The following is a 10,280-nucleotide window of genomic DNA, read 5'->3' on the forward strand; positions in this document are numbered from 1 at the left end:
CCCCCCCCCGCCTTTCATTAATTCCCTTTGTTTCCCTAGACAGTTTTGGTTCTGTTTCATGCTATATATACATACATGGTCTTTATATGCTTGTATTCACATATAAGAGATGGTGTAGTCGCTCTGAGACTCAATATCATGATTCCCAAGTACATCCATCTTCTTGCAGATGAGCTGACTTCATTCTTTATGTCAACCATTTAATTTCTTCAACCTTCAAACCTGGGGTTTACAGAACCCCAGAGTTAAGGACCATTGAGAAAACAGCTTTGGGTTCACAGGCTTACGAGTCTCTTGTCTTTATCCATTAGAACCTAAGACGTCATCTTTTCAGGTTCAGAATCAATAAAAGATAAGGGCAGTGTGTTTACTGTGCTTCTGTATGTGACTTCTCAGATATTAACATCAGAATGGTGATCTTATGGGAAACAAGCCAGGATTCATTACCATTGGTTCATAAGTGCTGGCCGGCACAGCTCTCCTGTACAATTCAGAAACAGAAAACAGCACAACCCACTTAGAGAACATGACCAACAGTCCAGATAGCCATGCCAGTGGGTAAAGAAAAAGTGATAGAAATGGAAATTTCAGCCCTCAGCCCACTGGTGCTACCCTCCTTCGGGCCACCAATAAGCGTTATGATCAAAGGAGAGGCAATTTAAATTTGTTGGGCAGAATTTTTTTTTCCTCCAGCCCATGGGCAAGGCTGTTTTATTTGCTTGGCCCTCTCTAGTCCTAAAACTATTTATGGTCAGATATTACTAAATGTGGGGAGAGCCACAGAAAAAAATTACATTTCTTTTAACCAAGGGTAGGGGAAATAAGTTAATTTCATGCTATTTCTTGAGGTCAGATAACAAAATGCACATTTACCCAGGAAGAGAAATCACAAGCTTTTCTTCCCAAGGTTGGGAGTCCTGAGAGTAAAAGCCGCAGAGTCCAGGCACTGGGTGCAGCTCAGCTCTAAGAGGCACACAGTTCGAGGGAGAAGCCCAAGCAGCTGTCCTCTCCTTCCGTGCACAAGGCCCAGGCCAGGGAACCTCTTACTGGCTATTTGGGCTCCTGTAGCCATACTTGACTGAGTGTTGCCAACATCAGGGCTGAGGGCAAAACCAACCCTGGGAGACACACAGTGCCAGGGAAGGCTCTGTTTGCTCTGTTCACTTGACCACGATTCCTTGCAAGAGAAATAATGGTGGTGAGATCAGGTGGCACGTGATGGTTAGGAAGGAGCAGATAACTCAGAGTAGTATGGGATGCTTTTGGGATGGAGGTCAGCTTATGAGTTTTTATGAGGTCAGTTTATGAGAGTCCTAAGGGATCATGTCATCACCTTACAACATCTCCCCTCTATTTTGACATTCATGGGAACAAAGATGCTTGACTTGCCCAAGACACAGCAAGTTGGTGGTGAGGTGGGATGGAAAAAAAGGTCACCACCCAAGGTCAGTTCTCTTTTACCTAAACTTGTTGCTGTCCATCAGCAACGTTAAAATCGTGGGTTACCTGGAATATGGAGTTAGAAGGAGATAAGAGGAGATAGGAGGAGATAGGGTGGCCAAAATTATACCTACCCACGAGGAAGGTACCTTAAAACATTAGACAGGAGCCTCTGTCACTCAGCCATCTTGAACCTTTAATAATAATCCTTTGTTCCCCCAACAGGTATAATACGTGAGCCAAAACCACTTCCCCAAGTACGTCAGTAATGAAGACCCAATCAATGTTTTCTTAGTCTCTATAGCAGGCGGGATTTCCGAAGTGACTGGAGCCAGTAATGAGGAGTGGCAAATAGCAGGAGGTGGGCAGAGAGGTGTGGTTAAGAGAGGCAGGCTTCAAACCAGGAGGGTAACATAAACTGAACTCTGTGGTTCCGGAAGGGAAGAAATGAAGTAGCATTCAGACTAGAAGTGAGTTCACTATGTTTGCAGCCATCATCCTGGAGTCAGTTCAACCTATGAACTATAGAATTCAAAAGGCTGCCTCAGTTTTTTCTACAAATCTGGTCTCCTTTTTCCTCATTAATACTCACTAGGCCAAGAGTTTTGCCCTAAGTTCACTATTTTAGAGGCACACTCTAAGAAGAAACCAGGCTGGTGAGTGCAGCTTAAACTTCCTTTGGTACAGTTGATGGTAACTAGTACATACCAAATAAAGTCTTTCCCACAAGGGGTGACTGGCAATGCTCAAAGAAGTGTCTGAAGGCCATCCTCTCCTGTGTGTGTGTATGTGTGTGTGTGTATATGTGTGTGTGTATGTGTGTGTGTGTATGTGTGTGTGTATGTGTGTGTGTGTTTCTGTGTGTGTGTCTGTATGTGTGTCTGTGTGTGTGTGTGTGTGTATGTGTGCGCACATCTGTGTGTGTCTACCTATGTGTGTCTGTGTGTGTGGTGTTGCAGATTGAATTCATAGCTTTGTGTACTGTCAAGAATGCGCTCTTCCATTGGGTCACCCCCAGCCTTTATCATTGTATTTCTCATGGAACCAGAGGAAGATGGTGAGCATGGCTTTCTGGGTAGTTTACTTGTGAAGAAATGATTCTCCCATGTTAGGAACATCACGGTTTCCTGCAAGGTTTGTGTAAGGCAGACTGCTTGGCCTTATCCCCAGAGCTTCTAGTTCAAGAGTTCTGGGGTGGGCTGGTGAGATGGCTCAGCGGGGAAGAGCACCGACTGCTCTTCGGAAGGTCATGAGTTCAAATCCCAGCAACCACATGGTGGCTTACAACCACCCGTAATGAGATCTGACACCCTCTTCTGGTGCGTCTGACAGCTACAGTGTACTTACATATAATAAATAAATAAATCTTAAAAAAAAAAAAAAAAAAAAAAAAAAAAAAGAGTTCTGGGGTGTAGCTACTGGTGACTTAGCATTTAAACAACTTCCCGTGGTGCTGTTGATGCCTCTGCTGCTGGTCTGGAAATCCCATTCTGAGAGCCATTGTTCTCGTTCAAAAGTACAAGAGTAGGTAGTCTTGAGGCAGGAGACAAGGAAGAAACATGTTTCCTATTTAGTTTCTCTCTCTCTTTCTTTCTTTCTTTCTTCCTTTCTTTCTTTCTTTTTACAGGTTAGAATCCTCACACAATTCTGACGAACAACTCTAAACCCACCCATGGGGCTCTGCTTTACCCAGATGATGCATTGATTGTATGTACTGGGAGACTCTCACATCCCCAAGAGTGAGGGATCAGGACACTGTTCCCTAAAGGGCTGAGAGATTGGTGGACTTACAGTTATGATGATGATCTTGAGAGGGACTCTGGTCTGACACCCAAGGATGGAGACACAAACTCCAGACAGGTAGAACATACAATAAGTGATGTTCCCAGGCACCATGCTGATGATCTCAAGCTGTGACCTCAGTTGGCCCTCAGGTCAGATCAGCACATCTATTTTAAACTGGTGCACAAACCAAGAGCAACTTGTACCTTCTCCAAATAACCCACTCCTTTCCTTGCTGTGCCGCTAACGTTGACAAAGCAATTTCACGTGTGTCGCCACTGAAGTCCCAAGTCAGGGTTAAAAGTGATATGGTTCCCATTTTACAGATGGGACATGGAAATCGCATGAGCTTCACCCAAGGTCGAGAGCTGGCTTCCAAACCAGGCTGTGGGGGCTCCATGCACAATGCCACAGTGCCTCTCAGAGGTAGCAGAGCAGAGGTACATCGAGGCTCTGACACAGCTCATCAACATTCTTGGCAAGTGAAACAACAGAAAAACAGAGCGAGGGGCAAGCTGTTCTCAAAAACATGGAGGAGCAAACAAAAACAATATAAGGAAATTGGATTTTAATAAAAAAAAAAAAAAAACAACTTTGTACAGTGATTTCCCAGTAACACAGTAAAACTTATTTCTTACCTAAAGCACCCTGCAGGATCCATACACAGACTCCCTCATTCACCAGGACCCACAGATAGACTTTAATCCTCACTTTGGCTGAAGTTTTTACTTGAGGGTGAAGGCAGAGAGAACCATTCCTGCAGGAACTAAAATGGCTTTGTTAAAGGTGGTCAGCTCCCTGGACCCAGTGGCGTTAGCAATGCTGGGAGAGAGCTTTAAATATGTATTTATGAAGATGCACGTCCTTCCTAAGCTCAGTCTCCTCCTTGCCTCTTATCTCCCTCATGTCCTGGGTCAGAGCCAGCCCGAGGCAAAGCTGACAAATAGTTTATTTTCAGCACCTCCCCACCCTAATCTGCACTCCCCCCACTTCCCTATAACCACCCCAGGTGCTTCTCCCTGCGTCCCTTCAGCCAGACTCCATTTTCTGGCCTTCCCAATCAAAAACTTGCCCTCCAGAAAGGAGATGATCAAATTTTTCACACTCAAACCGATGGAGCACAACTTGAGCTGCACATTAAAGACACATTTCATTTAAAACACACATACACACCCCTGGGCCCGACCACACCTCCACCCTTGACCAGCTGCCTGAGTCTCTGACAGTGGGCATAGGTATGCAGAGAACAACAGCAGCAGATCAGTACTCCGTGCAGCCAGGGCTGAAAGTCAAAATATATCCATTCATGGAAAGACTCATTATGTTACCCTTCCTGGAAATACTTGTTTTGTTTTTTTTTTAAAAAATATCATAATGAAGCCTTAACAGTGGGATTTTCAGGCAGGTTATGAGGTTGACGCAGCCTAACAAAAGCAGTAAAGCAAGGAATGACCCCTGTGTTGAAATTGCTCACTGGGGAGGGAGATGCCTTTGGCAGGGCTTGGAGGTATTGACCCAAATAGCTTTGCTTCAGACTTGCTGTGTAGCTGAGAGTGACTTTGAACTCCTGATCCTCCTGCCCCTGAGATGATGATGATGATGATGATGATGATGATGAGTTCTGTGGGCTCAGTTCTTGGAGCATTCTTCAGACCCTGAGTCTGACTTTACCTTAGCCCTCTGTGGCTGGCTTCCCGCACACGCATCTTCGCCAGCACTCATTCCTCCAGTCGTTCTAGTTTGATTTTCCTGTTGTCAGACTGTTTTCCTTGAGACCTGACTCGACTTTCAGCCTTCCCTTCCGCTGAGGGAGTCAGGGGGCCCTGGGGAGGAGGTTCCCAGGTTATCCTGTACAAGAGTTAAGGAGAAGCTGGTTCTCCCTTTCAGGATGGATCTCAGGGGAGTAGTTTAGTAAATGGATTCAAAGCTGAGGCTGAGGGCTGCCGCATTGTATGTTTCGTCTTGTGCTGGTGACATCTGTCAGTACTTATATAATAACATCACTCTTTACATAGGGGCAGCTACTAGACAGAGAAATCAGACAAATGCCTGTGGCACAAGTATATTAGAAACAATAAAATTTATTTATTTACTTACTTACTTACTTACTTACCTATTTTTATTTTATTTTGAGATAGGGTGACACTGTGTGTCTCTGGCTGTCCTGGAACTCATTCTGTAGACCAGGCTGGCCTTGAACTCAGAGAAATCTGCCTGCCTCTGCCTTCCGTGTGCTGGGATTAAAGACATGCACCACCACATCTGGCTTTAAGGAAAATTTAAAAGGAAGAAGAAAACAGTATCCTTGCAAGATTGACCCATTCCTACTAAGTAGATATTAAACTTCTTTTTTCAGCAATCTTCCCAAACAAGCCCCTATATAAATCAGGTTTTTACTGATGTCATTAGGGCTGGTTGCTTCTAAGCAGGCTATATGATTATTTTTATATGTATATATATATATATGTGTGTGTGTGTGTGTATATATATATTTATATATATGTAATACATACACATACATCTATGTCAACAGTATCACTGTTTGTTGAGCATTTTCTATACATCTAGCACTTACTGCTACCTTTATTATAGTTTCTTTCATGTAAGGAGCACACTCGTCCACTCATTCATATAATGACCGTTAGCTTTCTGCTGGAGAAAGGGCAGTGTCTGGTTTTGGTAGACACATGGGTTTAGAATGGGCTGGTCTAAGTCTGAATGCCTGTCCCGTGGGCACTGATCATGTGTCTTTAGACAAGTGCTTATTCTTTCCAAGCTTCCCAGTTGCTGCTTCTGTAAAACGTGGACAAAAGTACTGTCACCCTTAGCAAGTAATCCATTAGAACCTGAACACAAACTTGTCGCGTCTTCAGCAGGAGTAAGAAAGGGTTGAGATTGTTTCTTTTCCAGTACTATGTGCTAGATGAGTGTGGGGTTCTGAGTACTGTGTGCCTTCACCTCACTAAGAAAATCCATCCATTATGAATGAGTATGGTTAACCACTCACATAGTCAGTAGATCATTTCATAACGTTGTGCTAGGCTGTGTCTGCATTGGCTGTGGCAATACTCTTATTAAAAGGCCCACATGATTACACTATCATCTCGGAATCAAGAAGTAAAAACTAAGATATAAACAAACAGAGGGCAGGCAGTAAGCAAATAATGAGACTGGAGGTGATGAGAGCTGAAGCGGTGAGTGGTGCGTGAGTGTGTATGTGTGTATATGTGTGTGAGTGTGTGTGCATGTGTGTATGTGTGTATATGTGTGTGAGTGTATGTGTGTGAGTGTGTGTGAATGTGTGTGAGCATATGTGTGCATGTGTGCATGTGTATATATGTGTGTGAGTGTGTGTATATGTGTGTGACTGTGTGTATGTGCATGAGTGTATGTGTGAGCGCATATATGTATGTGGGTATGTGCATGTGTATGTGTGTGTAAGTATGTATGTGTGTGAGAATGTGTGTGCTATGTGTGTATGAGTATGTGTGTGTTGTGTGTGTGTTATGTATGTGTTATATGTATGAGTGTGTTATGTGTGTTTTGTGTGTGTTATGTATGTGTTGTGTGAGTGTGTTACATGTGTTTTTTGTGTGTGAGTGTGTATGTATATGTGTGTGAGTGTATATGTGTTATGTTTGTATGAGTGTGTTGTGTGTGTGGTGTGTGTGCGTGTGTTGTATGCAGAGGGAGAAATTGTGAATTTGGAGGATTCAATGGCTGCAGTTAGAAGGCAAAGGTGACACTTAAGACACCTTCAAGGAAGATGCTGTGAGAGTGTAAAGCAGGGAGAGAAAGAAGGAAAAGCCACCTGTCTTGTCTGGCTCCTGGTATAAAGGCCATCGTTGTCTTTTCCCTGGCAGTCTAAGGGGTCTGGACTTAATCCTTGAGCTCAGATTTAGCTCCACCTATCACAGGTCTCGGAAATCCTCATTAAGATTTGATGACTTTTCTACGCAGTTCTTATGAATCAATCGGCCAGAGCTGAGGCAGGTGGCAGTTTATAATAGTTACTCAGCCATTCATGACAAGAGCCTGAAAGTCTAAAGGCCAAAAGGATATGGACTGATAGCTGGTTTCTAGCAGATATTCTGACATGATTTCCCTGTCAATTGGATATTTTTATAACCTTTAAATATCAAATACACAATTCCCTAAACACGCCCCCCCCCAAAGAGCCTTTGGAAATGTTAACAGAAAGCAGTACTGTAAACATTTACTTATGACGTTAGAATATATTCTAAACAAAAAAGGACCCATCACTTTCTTTTTATAACAAAGTTTTGCCCACACAAAGCAAACCCATGGCTCTTTGTCTCACCCAGGTCCCCACTCCAGAGCTACCATGTGTCCTGGGAAGTGTTTTAGCCCTGAGGTCCAGAACCTTACGATGAAACAAGACAAACACATAACAAAGACTGTATCCGCCACTGGGGCTGCTCTGAACCAGGGATCCCAGCATTCTCTCTGTTTCAATCGTTTCCAAATGCTCCGCAGTCAATGTGTTCTACTTTAAGAATTTTCCAATTGAAAACCTCAGAATGCAGACTAAACTCCACCGGGCTTTTTATTACCTCTCTCACTTCTTAGGCCAGCTCAGAAGGATTGAAGAAAGGGCAGCAGCAAGAACAGTGCAAGGGACTCCGAGAACCATGTCCCATTCCTGCCTAGAGCGCACCCCTCACTCTGATCCCTCTGTTTGTTTATATCTTAGTTTTGGACTTCTTCATTCTGAGATGATGGTTTAATCGTGTGAATCATGTGGGCCTTTTAATAAGAGTATTGCCACAGCCGATGAAAACAACAGGCGCACAATGGCTGCACAAGTGATCTAGTCTCCAGAAAAGCTTCAGCGGAGATCTACAGAGGGAACAAAAGGCTGGGGGCTGGGGGGGGGGGCGTTCAGTAAAATGTCTCAAATGTGCTTCCAACAAACTACACCAAGGCATCAGTGACAATATTTCAGCCATCTATAAAGAGAATAGTTAAGGTTACATTTTGATAATTATATTAGAGAAATCTTGCAAACTGCTTCTTTTCTGGTTTAGAAAAAAAACATTTAAATCACGGGGAAAAACGTCACTTCCTGGTCACACTCGTACACAGCAAGAAACATTTTAATTGTAAATGTGCCTTTCAAGACCTTTAAATTTCAAAAAGATGAGGAGGCCGAATCCTGCGTGCTTACTAATCTGTAAATAGAGCACAGGCCAAGAATCAATTCTGAAATGCGGCATCAATTGCACAGGCTTCCACTTAGTTTTAGTGGAATAAAAGCCCTACTAGATACACAAATAACATCAAACTTACTGGATTAAAGAGCGGCCCCTCATACTCTAAATCATGATTGTCAATCATCACCCAGGATTAAGGGATATATTTTAAAAACCTAAAAGCAAGCGCTTCCTTTTAACTTCTGCCTACTGCGCATTTTGGATTACCGCCCAGAAATAGTATTACTTGAAACAAGACTGCCTCCCTCCTACCATCCATGAGAAGTGCATTGTTCGCAGCTGCGGCGGCCCATCATCCAGGCACGCGGCTTAAAGTGCGAGCAGAGCCCTTAAGGATGCTTGCTGTCTGTGTTTAGAACGTAGCTTCCCATTTACTAAGCCGAGCTGATTTCCAGTTTCGTCAGTGTTTTCCTCAGCATTGCTATCCCCCTACCAGAAAGGAGGAAAATAGCCTGAGAACTAGACGACCACGACTTATTCACGTTGTAAAGTGGGAGCATCCTTTAAACCCCCAGCAGTGGCCAATGAAGCTGTTCTAGATTTATTTAGGTGAATAATTGTCCTGTTTCAGCTTTGCTCATTAGCATTATCCACTTGGGCATCTGTCTTTCAGTACTGGAAATAGTCTTAGAAAAGACACCGGCTATAAATAATTCTTAGAAGATGTAACTATCCAAGGACCTTGGAAACTTTATATATATTTTTCAAACCACAGAAGCTTTAAAAAAAAAAAAGTTAAAACAGGTCCAGTAATTTGTAGGTTGCTTGGATTTCCAGGTGAGAGAAGTTAATTTTTGCAAATCAAATCTCTGAATGATCCACAAGACTGGTAACAGGTTTCTTCAGCTAGAGGTGGGGGAAAGACTCCAAGCCTGGGGTGTTTGAGCTTTTGCTAGTCTGTGCCATTTGGTGTTATTTTTAACAAGTAAACGGGTCAACATTTGTAAACACAGTAAACATTTTTTTGGGGGGGGAGTATACTTAGTAATGCAGCTACTTAATTGTGGTGGGGGTGGTGAGAAAATATCTACTGGTTCTTTAAATAGAAAAAAAAATCACATTCCAGAACTAATCTCATGAAGAAATAACCTTTTAATAAGATTACTGCAAAAAGTGTTAATCTAGGAAAAGTTCAGCACTCTTTTAATTGCAAACAAAACACTGAGTTTCAACCCAACAGGTTGCTTCATTGAATTCATTCATCCACGCCTGGCAAAGACATTCCAAATTTGAACTTAATTAATATTTCTTCTCTCCGTTTCCATAGTTTCTTTTTAAACATGAGTAGCAGCAAAAACTGGCAGTAACTTTACCCATATTCTCAATAATAACCCCCTCTGGCTATCAATATGGATGAAAAGGGAAATTTTTTCCATACACAGAGGAGCCTCCATTTTCATGTCTTTTGTTTAAAAGCTATGCTGGTGAGATATTTTCCTCTTTCTGACTTAACTCTTTCCTGGATTGCGGTTCCCTCAGGGCTTAGGTGGAGAAGGAATACTCCACTGCAGATTGCCATTGCTGGATCCAAACAATGGCCTCCCACCCCCGCTCCACAAACCAAATAAAGGGCAGTGATCTCTGCTGAGCCTGGCAGTCCTGTGCCCTGGTAGTGACTCAGTGTCACTCACAAGTCAGGTAGCACAGAAGGTTCCTTTGTTTTAACAATGAATGTGCATTTCCTTGGCCACTGTAAAAAAAGGAATGAATTGATAAGGGACATGTATATGAGCAAATGACATTAGATCCACTAAAGTGGCTGCTTTAGGCAGGCACAGCTAATTCAGTACCCTCAATGTATTTCCCCTATGGATAAGGACTCCT

The sequence above is a fragment of the Mastomys coucha genome, unplaced genomic scaffold (genome assembly GCF_008632895.1).
Source record: "Mastomys coucha isolate ucsf_1 unplaced genomic scaffold, UCSF_Mcou_1 pScaffold9, whole genome shotgun sequence".
NCBI lineage: Eukaryota > Metazoa > Chordata > Mammalia > Rodentia > Muridae > Mastomys > Mastomys coucha.